The 16,664-nt window shown below is 45.7% G+C and overlaps 20 non-coding genes across 20 annotated transcripts; all 20 read left to right on the top strand.

Annotated features, from left to right (window-relative positions):
* Nucleotides 1-173: 173 nt before the first annotated feature.
* On the top strand, nucleotides 174-292 carry LOC115538095 (5S ribosomal RNA). Its single transcript, XR_003975061.1, has one exon. It is a non-coding gene; the product is annotated as a 5S ribosomal RNA (ribosomal RNA).
* Nucleotides 293-712: 420 nt separating this feature from the next.
* On the top strand, nucleotides 713-831 carry LOC115538197 (5S ribosomal RNA). Its single transcript, XR_003975157.1, has one exon. It is a non-coding gene; the product is annotated as a 5S ribosomal RNA (ribosomal RNA).
* Nucleotides 832-1,252: 421 nt separating this feature from the next.
* LOC115538196 (5S ribosomal RNA) lies at nucleotides 1,253-1,371 on the top strand. Its single transcript, XR_003975156.1, has one exon. It is a non-coding gene; the product is annotated as a 5S ribosomal RNA (ribosomal RNA).
* A 420-nt stretch (nucleotides 1,372-1,791) lies between these two features.
* On the top strand, nucleotides 1,792-1,910 carry LOC115538195 (5S ribosomal RNA). Its single transcript, XR_003975155.1, has one exon. It is a non-coding gene; the product is annotated as a 5S ribosomal RNA (ribosomal RNA).
* A 421-nt stretch (nucleotides 1,911-2,331) lies between these two features.
* Nucleotides 2,332-2,450, top strand: LOC115538094 (5S ribosomal RNA). The gene has a single exon (XR_003975060.1). It is a non-coding gene; the product is annotated as a 5S ribosomal RNA (ribosomal RNA).
* Nucleotides 2,451-2,871: 421 nt separating this feature from the next.
* Nucleotides 2,872-2,990, top strand: LOC115538194 (5S ribosomal RNA). Its single transcript, XR_003975154.1, has one exon. It is a non-coding gene; the product is annotated as a 5S ribosomal RNA (ribosomal RNA).
* A 421-nt stretch (nucleotides 2,991-3,411) lies between these two features.
* On the top strand, nucleotides 3,412-3,530 carry LOC115538193 (5S ribosomal RNA). The gene has a single exon (XR_003975153.1). It is a non-coding gene; the product is annotated as a 5S ribosomal RNA (ribosomal RNA).
* A 421-nt stretch (nucleotides 3,531-3,951) lies between these two features.
* LOC115538192 (5S ribosomal RNA) lies at nucleotides 3,952-4,070 on the top strand. Its single transcript, XR_003975152.1, has one exon. It is a non-coding gene; the product is annotated as a 5S ribosomal RNA (ribosomal RNA).
* A 421-nt stretch (nucleotides 4,071-4,491) lies between these two features.
* On the top strand, nucleotides 4,492-4,610 carry LOC115538191 (5S ribosomal RNA). The gene has a single exon (XR_003975151.1). It is a non-coding gene; the product is annotated as a 5S ribosomal RNA (ribosomal RNA).
* A 422-nt stretch (nucleotides 4,611-5,032) lies between these two features.
* LOC115538121 (5S ribosomal RNA) lies at nucleotides 5,033-5,152 on the top strand. The gene has a single exon (XR_003975087.1). It is a non-coding gene; the product is annotated as a 5S ribosomal RNA (ribosomal RNA).
* Nucleotides 5,153-5,574: 422 nt separating this feature from the next.
* LOC115538190 (5S ribosomal RNA) lies at nucleotides 5,575-5,693 on the top strand. Its single transcript, XR_003975150.1, has one exon. It is a non-coding gene; the product is annotated as a 5S ribosomal RNA (ribosomal RNA).
* Nucleotides 5,694-6,114: 421 nt separating this feature from the next.
* Nucleotides 6,115-6,233, top strand: LOC115538189 (5S ribosomal RNA). The gene has a single exon (XR_003975149.1). It is a non-coding gene; the product is annotated as a 5S ribosomal RNA (ribosomal RNA).
* A 421-nt stretch (nucleotides 6,234-6,654) lies between these two features.
* LOC115538131 (5S ribosomal RNA) lies at nucleotides 6,655-6,773 on the top strand. The gene has a single exon (XR_003975097.1). It is a non-coding gene; the product is annotated as a 5S ribosomal RNA (ribosomal RNA).
* A 411-nt stretch (nucleotides 6,774-7,184) lies between these two features.
* LOC115538188 (5S ribosomal RNA) lies at nucleotides 7,185-7,303 on the top strand. Its single transcript, XR_003975148.1, has one exon. It is a non-coding gene; the product is annotated as a 5S ribosomal RNA (ribosomal RNA).
* Nucleotides 7,304-7,724: 421 nt separating this feature from the next.
* Nucleotides 7,725-7,844, top strand: LOC115538120 (5S ribosomal RNA). Its single transcript, XR_003975086.1, has one exon. It is a non-coding gene; the product is annotated as a 5S ribosomal RNA (ribosomal RNA).
* Nucleotides 7,845-14,242: 6,398 nt separating this feature from the next.
* On the top strand, nucleotides 14,243-14,361 carry LOC115538068 (5S ribosomal RNA). The gene has a single exon (XR_003975033.1). It is a non-coding gene; the product is annotated as a 5S ribosomal RNA (ribosomal RNA).
* Nucleotides 14,362-14,783: 422 nt separating this feature from the next.
* Nucleotides 14,784-14,902, top strand: LOC115538186 (5S ribosomal RNA). Its single transcript, XR_003975146.1, has one exon. It is a non-coding gene; the product is annotated as a 5S ribosomal RNA (ribosomal RNA).
* A 422-nt stretch (nucleotides 14,903-15,324) lies between these two features.
* LOC115538185 (5S ribosomal RNA) lies at nucleotides 15,325-15,443 on the top strand. The gene has a single exon (XR_003975145.1). It is a non-coding gene; the product is annotated as a 5S ribosomal RNA (ribosomal RNA).
* Nucleotides 15,444-15,864: 421 nt separating this feature from the next.
* LOC115538184 (5S ribosomal RNA) lies at nucleotides 15,865-15,983 on the top strand. The gene has a single exon (XR_003975144.1). It is a non-coding gene; the product is annotated as a 5S ribosomal RNA (ribosomal RNA).
* Nucleotides 15,984-16,405: 422 nt separating this feature from the next.
* On the top strand, nucleotides 16,406-16,524 carry LOC115538183 (5S ribosomal RNA). The gene has a single exon (XR_003975143.1). It is a non-coding gene; the product is annotated as a 5S ribosomal RNA (ribosomal RNA).
* The last annotated feature ends 140 nt before the right edge of the window (nucleotides 16,525-16,664 follow it).

Raw genomic sequence — 16,664 nt, 5'->3', positions numbered from 1 at the left:
CAGTGTAATGCATTGCGTTCAAATATGTTGCTCTGAGTCTGGAATAACGTATTCATTCATTCATTATGGATCTAATCATTGTTTCTGTACAAGTCCCGTCTCTGGCCACGGCAGCGCTCTCACTCCTTACGTCCTCCCCCTGTATAAAAGCTTACATGGTCAAGTCTATAAATGCTTACGGCCATACCACCATAGGCACGCCCGATCTCGTCTGATCTCGGAAGCTAAGCAGGGTCGGGCCTGGTTAGTACTTGGATGGGTGACCGCCTGGGAATACCAGGTGCTGTAAGCATTATACTTTTTCAACTCGAGCTCATTGGATGCAATGGCCTACCGTGCGCTGATCTTTAGCGCCCACTGTTTTGGAGAATTTAAGCAACATACAGACTCTGACGACGTCTCCTCAAACTCTATTTGTGAAACATGTGGACAGTGTAGTGACGTAGCAGAGAGCTGCAATGACGGCGGTCCACCTTAGTCCATCCCAGGTTTTGCAACGCTACGTTTCTTCAAAAGATCACGCAAACGATGACGCCCAAGCAGTGTAATGCATTGCGTTCAAATATGTAACTCTGAGTCTGGAATAACGTATTCATTCATTCATTATGGATCTAATCATTGTTTCTGTACAAGTCCCGTCTCTGGCCACGGCAGCGCTCTCACTCCTTACGTCCTCCCCCTGTATAAAAGCTAATATGGTCAAGTCTATAATGCTTACGGCCATACCACCTTAGGCACGCCCGATCTCGTCTGATCTCGGAAGCTAAGCAGGGTCGGGCCTGGTTAGTACTTGGATGGGTGACCGCCTGGGAATACCAGGTGCTGTAAGCATTATACTATTTCAACTCGAGCTCATTGGATGCAATGGCCTACCGTGCGCTGATCTTTAGCGCCCACTGTTTTGGAGAATTTAAGCAACATACAGACTCTGACGACGTCTCCTCAAACTCTATTTGTGAAACATGTGGACAGTGTAGTGACGTAGCAGAGAGCTGCAATGACGGCGGTCCACCTTAGTCCATCCCAGGTTTTGCAACGCTACGTTTCTTCAAAAGATCACGCAAACGATGACGCCCAAGCAGTGTAATGCATTGCGTTCAAATATGTAACTCTGAGTCTGGAATAACGTATTCATTCATTCATTATGGATCTAATCATTGTTTCTGTACAAGTCCCGTCTCTGGCCACGGCAGCGCTCTCACTCCTTACGTCCTCCCCCTGTATAAAAGCTAATATGGTCAAGTCTATAATTGCTTACGGCCATACCACCTTAGGCACGCCCGATCTCGTCTGATCTCGGAAGCTAAGCAGGGTCGGGCCTGGTTAGTACTTGGATGGGTGACCGCCTGGGAATACCAGGTGCTGTAAGCATTATACTTTTTCAACTCGAGCTCATTGGATGCAATGGCCTACCGTGCGCTGATCTTTAGCGCCCACTGTTTTGGAGAATTTAAGCAACATACAGACTCTGACGACGTCTCCTCAAACTCTATTTGTGAAACATGTGGACAGTGTAGTGACGTAGCAGAGAGCTGCAATGACGGCGGTCCACCTTAGTCCATCCCAGGTTTTGCAACGCTACGTTTCTTCAAAAGATCACGCAAACGATGACGCCCAAGCAGTGTAATGCATTGCGTTCAAATATGTACTCTGAGTCTGGAATAACGTATTCATTCATTCATTATGGATCTAATCATTGTTTCTGTACAAGTCCCGTCTCTGGCCACGGCAGCGCTCTCACTCCTTACGTCCTCCCCCTGTATAAAAGCTAATATGGTCAAGTCTATAATTGCTTACGGCCATACCACCTTAGGCACGCCCGATCTCGTCTGATCTCGGAAGCTAAGCAGGGTCGGGCCTGGTTAGTACTTGGATGGGTGACCGCCTGGGAATACCAGGTGCTGTAAGCATTATACTATTTCAACTCGAGCTCATTGGATGCAATGGCCTACCGTGCGCTGATCTTTAGCGCCCACTGTTTTGGAGAATTTAAGCAACATACAGACTCTGACGACGTCTCCTCAAACTCTATTTGTGAAACATGTGGACAGTGTAGTGACGTAGCAGAGAGCTGCAATGACGGCGGTCCACCTTAGTCCATCCCAGGTTTTGCAACGCTACGTTTCTTCAAAAGATCACGCAAACGATGACGCCCAAGCAGTGTAATGCATTGCGTTCAAATATGTTACTCTGAGTCTGGAATAACGTATTCATTCATTCATTATGGATCTAATCATTGTTTCTGTACAAGTCCCGTCTCTGGCCACGGCAGCGCTCTCACTCCTTACGTCCTCCCCCTGTATAAAAGCTAATATGGTCAAGTCTATAAATGCTTACGGCCATACCACCATAGGCACGCCCGATCTCGTCTGATCTCGGAAGCTAAGCAGGGTCGGGCCTGGTTAGTACTTGGATGGGTGACCGCCTGGGAATACCAGGTGCTGTAAGCATTATACTTTTTCAACTCGAGCTCATTGGATGCAATGGCCTACCGTGCGCTGATCTTTAGCGCCCACTGTTTTGGAGAATTTAAGCAACATACAGACTCTGACGACGTCTCCTCAAACTCTATTTGTGAAACATGTGGACAGTGTAGTGACGTAGCAGAGAGCTGCAATGACGGCGGTCCACCTTAGTCCATCCCAGGTTTTGCAACGCTACGTTTCTTCAAAAGATCACGCAAACGATGACGCCCAAGCAGTGTAATGCATTGCGTTCAAATATGTTGCTCTATGTCTGGAATAACGTATTCATTCATTCATTATGGATCTAATCATTGTTTCTGTACAAGTCCCGTCTCTGGCCACGGCAGCGCTCTCACTCCTTACGTCCTCCCCCTGTATAAAAGCTAATATGGTCAAGTCTATAATTGCTTACGGCCATACCACCTTAGGCACGCCCGATCTCGTCTGATCTCGGAAGCTAAGCAGGGTCGGGCCTGGTTAGTACTTGGATGGGTGACCGCCTGGGAATACCAGGTGCTGTAAGCATTATACTTTTTCAACTCGAGCTCATTGGATGCAATGGCCTACCGTGCGCTGATCTTTAGCGCCCACTGTTTTGGAGAATTTAAGCAACATACAGACTCTGACGACGTCTCCTCAAACTCTATTTGTGAAACATGTGGACAGTGTAGTGACGTAGCAGAGAGCTGCAATGACGGCGGTCCACCTTAGTCCATCCCAGGTTTTGCAACGCTACGTTTCTTCAAAAGATCACGCAAACGATGACGCCCAAGCAGTGTAATGCATTGCGTTCAAATATGTAACTCTGAGTCTGGAATAACGTATTCATTCATTCATTATGGATCTAATCATTGTTTCTGTACAAGTCCCGTCTCTGGCCACGGCAGCGCTCTCACTCCTTACGTCCTCCCCCTGTATAAAAGCTAATATGGTCAAGTTTATATATGCTTACGGCCATACCACCTTAGGCACGCCCGATCTCGTCTGATCTCGGAAGCTAAGCAGGGTCGGGCCTGGTTAGTACTTGGATGGGTGACCGCCTGGGAATACCAGGTGCTGTAAGCATTATACTATTTCAACTCGAGCTCATTGGATGCAATGGCCTACCGTGCGCTGATCTTTAGCGCCCACTGTTTTGGAGAATTTAAGCAACATACAGACTCTGACGACGTCTCCTCAAACTCTATTTGTGAAACATGTGGACAGTGTAGTGACGTAGTAGAGAGCTGCAATGACGGCGGTCCACCTTAGTCCATCCCAGGTTTTGCAACGCTACGTTTCTTCAAAAGATCACGCAAACGATGACGCCCAAGCAGTGTAATGCATTGCGTTCAAATATGTTGCTCTGAGTCTGGAATAACGTATTCATTCATTCATTATGGATCTAATCATTGTTTCTGTACAAGTCCCGTCTCTGGCCACGGCAGCGCTCTCACTCCTTACGTCCTCCCCCTGTATAAAAGCTAATATGGTCAAGTCTATAATTGCTTACGGCCATACCACCTTAGGCACGCCCGATCTCGTCTGATCTCGGAAGCTAAGCAGGGTCGGGCCTGGTTAGTACTTGGATGGGTGACCGCCTGGGAATACCAGGTGCTGTAAGCATTATACTATTTCAACTCGAGCTCATTGGATGCAATGGCCTACCGTGCGCTGATCTTTAGCGCCCACTGTTTTGGAGAATTTAAGCAACATACAGACTCTGACGACGTCTCCTCAAACTCTATTTGTGAAACATGTGGACAGTGTAGTGACGTAGTAGAGAGCTGCAATGACGGCGGTCCACCTTAGTCCATCCCAGGTTTTGCAACGCTACGTTTCTTCAAAAGATCACGCAAACGATGACGCCCAAGCAGTGTAATGCATTGCGTTCAAATATGTTGCTCTGAGTCTGGAATAACGTATTCATTCATTCATTATGGATCTAATCATTGTTTCTGTACAAGTCCCGTCTCTGGCCACGGCAGCGCTCTCACTCCTTACGTCCTCCCCCTGTATAAAAGCTAATATGGTCAAGTCTATAATTGCTTACGGCCATACCACCTTAGGCACGCCCGATCTCGTCTGATCTCGGAAGCTAAGCAGGGTCGGGCCTGGTTAGTACTTGGATGGGTGACCGCCTGGGAATACCAGGTGCTGTAAGCATTATACTATTTCAACTCGAGCTCATTGGATGCAATGGCCTACCGTGCGCTGATCTTTAGCGCCCACTGTTTTGGAGAATTTAAGCAACATACAGACTCTGACGACGTCTCCTCAAACTCTATTTGTGAAACATGTGGACAGTGTAGTGACGTAGTAGAGAGCTGCAATGACGGCGGTCCACCTTAGTCCATCCCAGGTTTTGCAACGCTACGTTTCTTCAAAAGATCACGCAAACGATGACGCCCAAGCAGTGTAATGCATTGCGTTCAAATATGTTGCTCTGAGTCTGGAATAACGTATTCATTCATTCATTATGGATCTAATCATTGTTTCTGTACAAGTCCCGTCTCTGGCCACGGCAGCGCTCTCACTCCTTACGTCCTCCCCCTGTATAAAAGCTAATATGGTCAAGTCTATAAATTGCTTACGGCCATACCACCATTAGGCACGCCCGATCTCGTCTGATCTCGGAAGCTAAGCAGGGTCGGGCCTGGTTAGTACTTGGATGGGTGACCGCCTGGGAATACCAGGTGCTGTAAGCATTATACTTTTTCAACTCGAGCTCATTGGATGCAATGGCCTACCGTGCGCTGATCTTTAGCGCCCACTGTTTTGGAGAATTTAAGCAACATACAGACTCTGACGACGTCTCCTCAAACTCTATTTGTGAAACATGTGGACAGTGTAGTGACGTAGCAGAGAGCTGCAATGACGGCGGTCCACCTTAGTCCATCCCAGGTTTTGCAACGCTACGTTTCTTCAAAAGATCACGCAAACGATGACGCCCAAGCAGTGTAATGCATTGCGTTCAAATATGTTGCTCTGAGTCTGGAATAACGTATTCATTCATTCATTATGGATCTAATCATTGTTTCTGTACAAGTCCCGTCTCTGGCCACGGCAGCGCTCTCACTCCTTACGTCCTCCCCCTGTATAAAAGCTAATATGGTCAAGTCTATAATATGCTTACGGCCATACCACCTTAGGCACGCCCGATCTCGTCTGATCTCGGAAGCTAAGCAGGGTCGGGCCTGGTTAGTACTTGGATGGGTGACCGCCTGGGAATACCAGGTGCTGTAAGCATTATACTTTTTCAACTCGAGCTCATTGGATGCAATGGCCTACCGTGCGCTGATCTTTAGCGCCCACTGTTTTGGAGAATTTAAGCAACATACAGACTCTGACGACGTCTCCTCAAACTCTATTTGTGAAACATGTGGACAGTGTAGTGACGTAGCAGAGAGCTGCAATGACGGCGGTCCACCTTAGTCCATCCCAGGTTTTGCAACGCTACGTTTCTTCAAAAGATCACGCAAACGATGACGCCCAAGCAGTGTAATGCATTGCGTTCAAATATGTAACTCTGAGTCTGGAATAACGTATTCATTCATTCATTATGGATCTAATCATTGTTTCTGTACAAGTCCCGTCTCTGGCCACGGCAGCGCTCTCACTCCTTACGTCCTCCCCCTGTATAAAAGCTAATATGGTCAAGTCTATAATTGCTTACGGCCATACCACCTTAGGCACGCCCGATCTCGTCTGATCTCGGAAGCTAAGCAGGGTCGGGCCTGGTTAGTACTTGGATGGGTGACCGCCTGGGAATACCAGGTGCTGTAAGCATTATACTATTTCAACTCGAGCTCATTGGATGCAATGGCCTACCGTGCGCTGATCTTTAGCGCCCACTGTTTTGGAGAATTTAAGCAACATACAGACTCTGACGACGTCTCCTCAAACTCTATTTGTGAAACATGTGGACAGTGTAGTGACGTAGTAGAGAGCTGCAATGACGGCGGTCCACCTTAGTCCATCCCAGGTTTTGCAACGCTACGTTTCTTCAAAAGATCACGCAAACGATGACGCCCAAGCAGTGTAATGCATTGCGTTCAAATATGTTGCTCTGAGTCTGGAATAACGTATTCATTCATTCATTATGGATCTAATCATTGTTTCTGTACAAGTCCCGTCTCTGGCCACGGCAGCGCTCTCACTCCTTACGTCCTCCCCCTGTATAAAAGCTTACATGGTCAAGTCTATAAATGCTTACGGCCATACCACCATAGGCACGCACGATCTCGTCTGATCTCGGAAGCTAAGCAGGGTCGGGCCTGGTTAGTACTTGGATGGGTGACCGCCTGGGAATACCAGGTGCTGTAAGCATTATACTTTTTCAACTCGAGCTCATTGGATGCAATGCGCTGATCTTTAGCGCCCACTGTTTTGGAGAATTTAAGCAACATACAGACTCTGACGACGTCTCCTCAAACTCTATTTGTGAAACATGTGGACCGTGTAGTGACGTAGCAGAGAGCTGCAATGACGGCGGTCCACCTTAGTCCATCCCAGGTTTTGCAACGCTACGTTTCTTCAAAAGATCACGCAAACGATGACGCCCAAGCAGTGTAATGCATTGCGTTCAAATATGTTGCTCTGTGTCTGGAATAACGTATTCATTCATTCATTATGGATCTAATCATTGTTTCTGTACAAGTCCCGTCTCTGGCCACGGCAGCGCTCTCACTCCTTACGTCCTCCCCCTGTATAAAAGCTAATATGGTCAAGTCTAGAATTGCTTACGGCCATACCACCTTAGGCACGCCCGATCTCGTCTGATCTCGGAAGCTAAGCAGGGTCGGGCCTGGTTAGTACTTGGATGGGTGACCGCCTGGGAATACCAGGTGCTGTAAGCATTATACTTTTTCAACTCGAGCTCATTGGATGCAATGGCCTACCGTGCGCTGATCTTTAGCGCCCACTGTTTTGGAGAATTTAAGCAACATACAGACTCTGACGACGTCTCCTCAAACTCTATTTGTGAAACATGTGGACAGTGTAGTGACGTAGCAGAGAGCTGCAATGACGGCGGTCCACCTTAGTCCATCCCAGGTTCTGCAACGCTACGTTTCTTCAAAAGATCACGCAAACGATGACGCCCAAGCAGTGTAATGCATTGCGTTCAAATATGTAACTCTGAGTCTGGAATAACGTATTCATTCATTCATTATGGATCTAATCATTGTTTCTGTACAAGTCCCGTCTCTGGCCACGGCAGCGCTCTCACTCCTTACGTCCTCCCCCTGTATAAAAGCTTATATGGTCAAGTCTATAAATGCTTACGGCCATACCACCATTAGGCACGCCCGATCTCGTCTGATCTCGGAAGCTAAGCAGGGTCGGGCCTGGTTAGTACTTGGATGGGTGACCGCCTGGGAATACCAGGTGCTGTAAGCATTATACTTTTTCAACTCGAGCTCATTGGATGCAATGGCCTACCGTGCGCTGATCTTTAGCGCCCACTGTTTTGGAGAATTTAAGCAACATACAGACTCTGACGACGTCTCCTCAAACTCTATTTGTGAAACATGTGGACAGTGTAGTGACGTAGCAGAGAGCTGCAATGACGGCGGTCCACCTTAGTCCATCCCAGGTTTTGCAACGCTACGTTTCTTCAAAAGATCACGCAAACGATGACGCCCAAGCAGTGTAATGCATTGCGTTCAAATATGTAACTCTGAGTCTGGAATAACGTATTCATTCATTCATTATGGATCTAATCATTGTTTCTGTACAAGTCCCGTCTCTGGCCACGGCAGCGCTCTCACTCCTTACGTCCTCCCCCTGTATAAAAGCTAATATGGTCAAGTTTATATATGCTTACGGCCATACCACCTTAGGCACGCCCGATCTCGTCTGATCTCGTTCAGGTGCGCAAAGCAGGAAGTGAAGGAAGCAGGAAAAAGTTTGTTGGCAGAGTAGGCTGATACAGCAGCCTGGTGTTTTTTTCTTCTTGTTGATTTGTAGATTATATTCTTTTGACAAAATCGTAATTTAATTATAGTTCTAAATCTCCCCACAGCTTTTTTTGCTGTTTGGGGAGGCTTTCATTTGACGGATGGACCACATGGCAGCAGACAAAGGACCGGAGCAGACAATGCCTAGCAGTGGAGTTGGAGCACTGGAGGAAGAGGGAAGGAACGGGATTGAGAATCGGCCAGAAACGGGAGAAGGACGGCAGAAAGAGTACGGGAAAGAGCTGACAGTGGACGTTGAGGTGGAGGGAACAGCGGTGATTTCCATGATGGATATTCTGCGGGAAGTAGCAGTGCAATGTGGAGTGGTGAGCGGATGCCGTGTGAGAGGGGAAAAAAACTATGAAATCACCATGAAGGATGAGGTGGGAAAGCGCAAGCTCCTGGATGGCGTGCGTGTAAAAGGAGCCTTAGTGCATGGCAGGGAGATTGTGAACAGTGACATGGTGGTGTCATTTATTAACTTGCCTGTTTACATGGAAGATGCAACAATACTGGCAAGGCTGGAGGAGTGGGGTGTGCGGCCAATATCTGTCATCAAACGGCGCAAGTGGCCGGGGACGGAGATTGCGGACGGGACAAGATTTTTAAAAGTCCGCTTTAATGAGCAGGTACGATCACTCCCGTACTCAACCAAGTTAGAGACACTGAGAGGAGCGGAGTACTTTAGAGTGATACATGATCGACAGGTGCGGGTGTGCCGACTCTGCATCAAGCCAGGACACATCTTCAGGGAGTGCCCTGATTTCAAGTGCTTCAGGTGCCAGAAGACAGGGCATTATGCGCGGGAGTGTGAGGAACGGAACGCAGCGGCGAGAGAGGAGGAGAGAGGAGAACAAATGGAGGATAAAGACGGAGAGAGCGATGACGGAAGGGGAGCTGAAGAGGAGACGGGAGGTGAGAACGAGGAAGCGGAAAAAGAACTGGAATGGCGGTATAGATCTGACAGCGGCGACAGTGCTGAGAAGGACGGTGACGAACAGATGATGGAGCAGGGGGGAAAAGCGGAGGACGATGATGTGGCGGAGGATACAGACGATGAACGAGGGAGAGCAGAACAACCGGTGGAAAAAATAGATGAGGAGCAAAGACAGGAGGGCAGAGGACGAAAAGGAGGGAAGAAGACAAAAGAACTGGCCGCCAAAAGGAAAGCAGAGGAGGAGAAGACACGGGGAGTGAGAAGTAAAGGACCGCGGTCTGGCATGTGAGTCTTGCTTTGGTTTTTGGTTTAAATATTTTCTTTCTTTTAGCTCTCATGACCACAGTAACTTCTGTTAATGTGAATGGTTTAAGGGACAGAGGCAAACTGAGGTCACTTTTAAATATATATAGAAGTGACATCCTATGCATACAGGAGACAAATTGGGATGACGTAAAAGTTATAGAGGTAAAGGAGGTGTGGGGGGGGGAGATTTATTATAATAACGGGGCTAAGAACGCAAGAGGGGTGGCTATAATGATTAAAAAACATAGGGTAGATGAGATAAAAGAGATATATAAAGATAGGACAGGGAGGATAATAGTCATAGAGTTTAAGTATCAAAATGTGTTGTTTAGACTAATTAATATATATGTTCCGAATATAGAAATAGATAAAAGAATTATAATAGAGGAGCTGAAAGGGCTAGTGATTGGGAGATGTATAATAGTAGGGGATTTTAATACTAAATGTAGCAGGTTAGATATAGGGCAAGGTGTAGTGTTCAGATGGGAAAAGTCGAGGGAGAGCTTGTTAGACATGATGAAGGACAAGAATTTAGTAGATGTGTGGAGAAATGAGAATCCAGAGAGGAGGGAATTCACCAGGAGACAAATGAGGGATGGTGTACTGAAACAAAGCAGGATAGATTTGGTTTTAACACAGGGAGAGAACATAAAACATGTAGACAGAATAAGACATGAAATAAATGCACTGAGTGACCACGACGGGGTGAGATTCAGAATTAAAGTAGGGAGAGAGGAGATAGGGGGAGGGATGTGGATTTTGAATGCAGGTTATATTGAAGAGGATGAATATAAACAACAGATTAGGGAGTTATTAGATATGGAGAATGAGAAAATTAAAGAATATGTTGAAGAGAATAGGGCAGATACTCAGATTGGGGAGATATGGGAGAAAGTGAAGAATAAGATTAAATCAATAAGCATTTGGTACAGTAAGAAAAGAAAAGTGAAAATGATGAAGAAAGAGAAGGAGTTGAGGGAAAGACTGAGGGTAGAGCTGAGTAAAGCAGAGAATGAAGAAGGTTACAGCATGGAGAATTATATAGAGGTAAAGATGGAACTTCAGAGATATGAGGCAGAGAAATGTAGAGGAGCAATTTTACGGAGCAAAGCTAAATATGCGCTGGAGGGAGAAAGGTGCACAGCGTATTTTCTGGGCCTAGAAAAAAGCAAACAAAGCAGGACATATATACACGAAATCAGGAAAAAGGAGGGGGAGGTAGTAGCAGACTATGTGGCCATACTGGAGAGGGTGCAAGAGTTTTATGGGGAGTTATATCAGAGAGGTGGATTAGAGGAGGACAGTATAGTGGAGGTACTGGATAGTGTCGAAAGCAAGCTGAGTGTGGACGATAGTAAATGGTGTGACAGAGAGATAAGTAGGATGGAGGTGATGGAGGCGATAGAGGGGCTGAAAAGCGGGAAGAGTCCTGGGAGTGATGGGATAGGGATTGAATTTTATAAAGTATATAAGGAGCAGATGGCATCAATTTTAGTAGAGGTATTCAGGGAGACTGAGAAAACAGGGATAGTGCAGGGTAGGATGGTAGAAGGTGTGATTACCTTAGTTTTTAAGAAGAAAGGAAGTAAACTAGACTTGCAGAATTATAGGCCTATAAGTCTGCTAAATGTAGATTACAAAATTCTGGCCAAGGTGTTGGCTAACAGAATAAAACGAGTGATAGGGGATATAATCAAAACATCTCAAAGTTACAGTATACCAGGTAGGGATATAGCTGACACAATAGCGACAGTTAGGGATACAATAGAATTCATGAAGAGAGACGGAACAGGGGGAATAGTGTTAGCTATAGATTGGAATAAAGCATTTGATAGGGTGGAGCATGAGTTTTTATTTAGATTACTGGTGAGATTTGGATTTGGAGAGAGATTAGTGGGGTGGGTCAGGAGGTTGTACGAGGGTGCAAGGAGCTGTGTCAAAGTAAATGGAGTGCTGACTGACAGATTTTGTCTTGGGAGATCGATAAGGCAGGGATGTCCCCTATCGGCGTTGCTCTATGCCATTTCGGCAGAGCCCCTGGCCTTACTAATTAAAAACGACGCAAGAGTTCAGGGCATACAACTACCATCTGGGAGCATACATACAATAAATCAATATGCAGACGACACAACAATAACGGTGAGGGATGGGAACAGTGTGAAAAGGGTGCTAGAATTGGCAGAGATATATGGGAGAGCGTCGGGCGCTAGAATAAATAAAGAAAAATCAGAAATAATGTATATAGGTAACATAGAGAGAGAGGGAGTAGGTTTAAGGGTGCAGGATAGGTATATTAAAGTGTTGGGCATATATTTAGGTGTTGAAACTAAAGAGGCAACTGAGACAACATGGACAGGAGTTATCAACAAAATAAAAACTGTATGTGGGAGGTGGAAGGCAAGGAAGCTCAGGTTAAAGGGAAAGGTTACAGTGGTTAATAGTTTGCTACTATCAGGCTATGTGTATGTGTTGTCTGTATTAGAAATGCCAATATGGGTTAAGAACGACCTTAACAAAATTGTGTGTGATTTTATATGGGAGGGGAAAGGAGTTAAGATTGCACATGGGACACTGGTGGGAAAAAGGTGTGAAGGAGGGCTGAATTTATTAGATATAGAAACAAAAAAGACAGCATTAAGGATTAAAACGGTGAAGAAATATATTGTGGGAGGATATAAATATGGGTGGAAGGATTTTATGGAGAAATATATGAATGATGTGGGTGGCATAGGACAGTATGTGTGGTACATGGGCCTAAAACAGTCAATGACGATAACCATACCAGAATTTTATAGGGAGGTCTTTGAAGCCTGGAGGAAATTCTTACCTAAGATGCAATATGAATGTGAGAGGATACTACCGTTGGTAAAACTGCCCCTGTTTTTAAACGAAAAAATTAAACACAATGGCAAAACATTATATGAGCCAAAATTCATAGAAGGAGGGATTAGACAAATAAAGGACATCATTTATGAGGTCATCCCAGGATTCTTAAGAAATAATTGCATATATGATCAGGTATGTGACCTGGAGGGGATGGATAATAGAGAGAAAATAAATAAAATATATGAAAAGATTAAAACCAGTATACCCTTAGAGTGGGCCAGGATCATACAAAGTGAATGTGTGGTGAAGGGAGAGACAAGTATGCCTGAGCTATATGTGATGGAGAATGGGAAAAAGATTAAAATGGGAGAAATGAGTGTGAAGAAAGTATACAGATGGTTGATAGTGGATGTGATGAAGGAGCCGGCAGCTGAGAAAGTGTGGAGCAGAGTGTTTGTGGGTTTGAATGTAAAGAAAATATGGTCAAATATGGGGATAAGGTATAATAGTATAGAGTGTGAGAACAACGATTTCTTGATCAGACACAATAGGATTTATACAAACGTGGTGCTAAATAAGATTAATAATGATGTAAATGTGATGTGTGATGTTTGCAAAAGTGGTCATGAGAGCTTTTTACATTATTTTTTGGACTGTGGGGAGTTAGTTGATTTCTTTGAGTTTTTGAAAGAACTGTTGAAAGATAACTGGGCTGCTGAGTTGGACTTGGAGGGAGGGTGGAGGACATTGTTTTTGTTTGGCACGTTTGAAAAAAGAATAGACGTTAATTTTTGTTTAATGAATTTTGTTTTGAGTCATGCCAGACTCGCGGTCGTCTGCAGGAGGAACTACGCACACTTTGAGGGGCGGAAAGTGAAAATAAAAATGTTGTTTAAATCAATAATGAAAAGAGATGTGAACTTAATGTATAAGTATGGAGGGGAGAAGGCGGAACATTTCTTTTTGAGTGGGAGTAAATTAGTCATTGAAGGGGAGGGAGGGGAGATTTTGTTTAACTGGTGAAAAGACTGGGGCATGCAGATTGATCTGTATTTTCTGATTTGGCGCAACATTTGTGCTGTCTTCATTAGGATTAAGTGATGTGGGAAGGATAAGGGAAGGGGATTAAGTTGGGTGTGTAAAAGTTTTTTTTCTCAGAGATGATGTATGTAAATAATACTCTGTTATCGGTTGCTGTAAATGTGTGAACTGGAAAATAATAAAAAAAGATAAAAAAAAAAAAAAAAAAGGCACGCCCGATCTCGTCTGATCTCGGAAGCTAAGCAGGGTCGGGCCTGGTTAGTACTTGGATGGGTGACCGCCTGGGAATACCAGGTGCTGTAAGCATTATACTATTTCAACTCGAGCTCATTGGATGCAATGGCCTACCGTGCGCTGATCTTTAGCGCCCACTGTTTTGGAGAATTTAAGCAACATACAGACTCTGACGACGTCTCCTCAAACTCTATTTGTGAAACATGTGGACAGTGTAGTGACGTAGTAGAGAGCTGCAATGACGGCGGTCCACCTTAGTCCATCCCAGGTTTTGCAACGCTACGTTTCTTCAAAAGATCACGCAAACGATGACGCCCAAGCAGTGTAATGCATTGCGTTCAAATATGTTAGCTCTGAGTATGGAATAACGTATTCATTCATTCATTATGGATCTAATCATTGTTTCTGTACAAGTCCCGTCTCTGGCCACGGCAGCGCTCTCACTCCTTACGTCCTCCCCCTGTATAAAAGCTAATATGGTCAAGTCTATAATTGCTTACGGCCATACCACCTTAGGCACGCCCGATCTCGTCTGATCTCGGAAGCTAAGCAGGGTCGGGCCTGGTTAGTACTTGGATGGGTGACCGCCTGGGAATACCTGGTGCTGTAAGCATTATACTATTTTCAACTCGAGCTCATTGGATGCAATGGCCTACCGTGCGCTGATCTTTAGCGCCCACTGTTTTGGAGAATTTAAGCAACATACAGACTCTGACGACGTCTCCTCAAACTCTATTTGTGAAACATGTGGACAGTGTAGTGACGTACTAGAGAGCTGCAATGACGGCGGTCCACCTTAGTCCATCCCAGGTTTTGCAACGCTACGTTTCTTCAAAAGATCACGCAAACGATGACGCCCAAGCAGTGTAATGCATTGCGTTCAAATATGTTGCTCTGAGTCTGGAATAACGTATTCATTCATTCATTATGGATCTAATCATTGTTTCTGTACAAGTCCCGTCTCTGGCCACGGCAGCGCTCTCACTCCTTACGTCCTCCCCCTGTATAAAAGCTAATATGGTCAAGTCTATAATTGCTTACGGCCATACCACCTTAGGCACGCCCGATCTCGTCTGATCTCGGAAGCTAAGCAGGGTCGGGCCTGGTTAGTACTTGGATGGGTGACCGCCTGGGAATACCAGGTGCTGTAAGCATTATACTTTTTCAACTCGAGCTCATTGGATGCAATGGCCTACCGTGCGCTGATCTTTAGCGCCCACTGTTTTGGAGAATTTAAGCAACATACAGACTCTGACGACGTCTCCTCAAACTCTATTTGTGAAACATGTGGACAGTGTAGTGACGTAGCAGAGAGCTGCAATGACGGCGGTCCACCTTAGTCCATCCCAGGTTTTGCAACGCTACGTTTCTTCAAAAGATCACGCAAACGATGACGCCCAAGCAGTGTAATGCATTGCGTTCAAATATGTTAGCTCTGAGTCTGGAATAACGTATTCATTCATTCATTATGGATCTAATCATTGTTTCTGTACAAGTCCCGTCTCTGGCCACGGCAGCGCTCTCACTCCTTACGTCCTCCCCCTGTATAAAAGCTAATATGGTCAAGTCTATAATTGCTTACGGCCATACCACCTTAGGCACGCCCGATCTCGTCTGATCTCGGAAGCTAAGCAGGGTCGGGCCTGGTTAGTACTTGGATGGGTGACCGCCTGGGAATACCAGGTGCTGTAAGCATTATACTTTTTCAACTCGAGCTCATTGGATGCAATGGCCTACCGTGCGCTGATCTTTAGCGCCCACTGTTTTGGAGAATTTAAGCAACATACAGACTCTGACGACGTCTCCTCAAACTCTATTTGTGAAACATGTGGACAGTGTAGTGACGTAGCAGAGAGCTGCAATGACGGCGGTCCACCTTAGTCCATCCCAGGTTTTGCAACGCTACGTTTCTTCAAAAGATCACGCAAACGATGACGCCCAAGCAGTGTAATGCATTGCGTTCAAATATGTTGCTCTGAGTCTGGAATAACGTATTCATTCATTCATTATGGATCTAATCATTGTTTCTGTACAAGTCCCGTCTCTGGCCACGGCAGCGCTCTCACTCCTTACGTCCTCCCCCTGTATAAAAGCTAATATGGTCAAGTCTATAATTGCTTACGGCCATACCACCTTAGGCACGCCCGATCTCGTCTGATCTCGGAAGCTAAGCAGGGTCGGGCCTGGTTAGTACTTGGATGGGTGACCGCCTGGGAATACCAGGTGCTGTAAGCATTATACTTTTTCAACTCGAGCTCATTGGATGCAATGGCCTACCGTGCGCTGATCTTTAGCGCCCACTGTTTTGGAGAATTTAAGCAACATACAGACTCTGACGACGTCTCCTCAAACTCTATTTGTGAAACATGTGGACAGTGTAGTGACGTAGCAGAGAGCTGCAATGACGGCGGTCCACCTTAGTCCATCCCAGGTTTTGCAACGCTACGTTTCTTCAAAAGATCACGCAAACGATGACGCCCAAGCAGTGTAATGCATTGCGTTCAAATATGTTAGCTCTGAGTCTGGAATAACGTATTCATTCATTCATTATGGATCTAATCATTGTTTCTGTACAAGTCCCGTCTCTGGCCACGGCAGCGCTCTCACTCCTTACGTCCTCCCCCTGTATAAAAGCTAATATGGTCAAGTCTATAATTGCTTACGGCCATACCACCTTAGGCACGCCCGATCTCGTCTGATCTCGGAAGCTAAGCAGGGTCGGGCCTGGTTAGTACTTGGATGGGTGACCGCCTGGGAATACCAGGTGCTGTAAGCATTATACTATTTTCAACTCGAGCTCATTGGATGCAATGGCCTACCGTGCGCTGATCTTTAGCGCCCACTGTTTTGGAGAATTTAAGCAACATACAGACTCTGACGACGTCTCCTCAAACTCTATTTGTGAAACATGTGGAC

This window comes from Gadus morhua, unplaced genomic scaffold, assembly GCF_902167405.1.
Source record: "Gadus morhua unplaced genomic scaffold, gadMor3.0, whole genome shotgun sequence".
Taxonomy (NCBI): domain Eukaryota; kingdom Metazoa; phylum Chordata; class Actinopteri; order Gadiformes; family Gadidae; genus Gadus; species Gadus morhua.
Note: the sequence above shows the minus strand (reverse complement) of the source record. Positions and strands in the feature narration are given on the sequence as shown.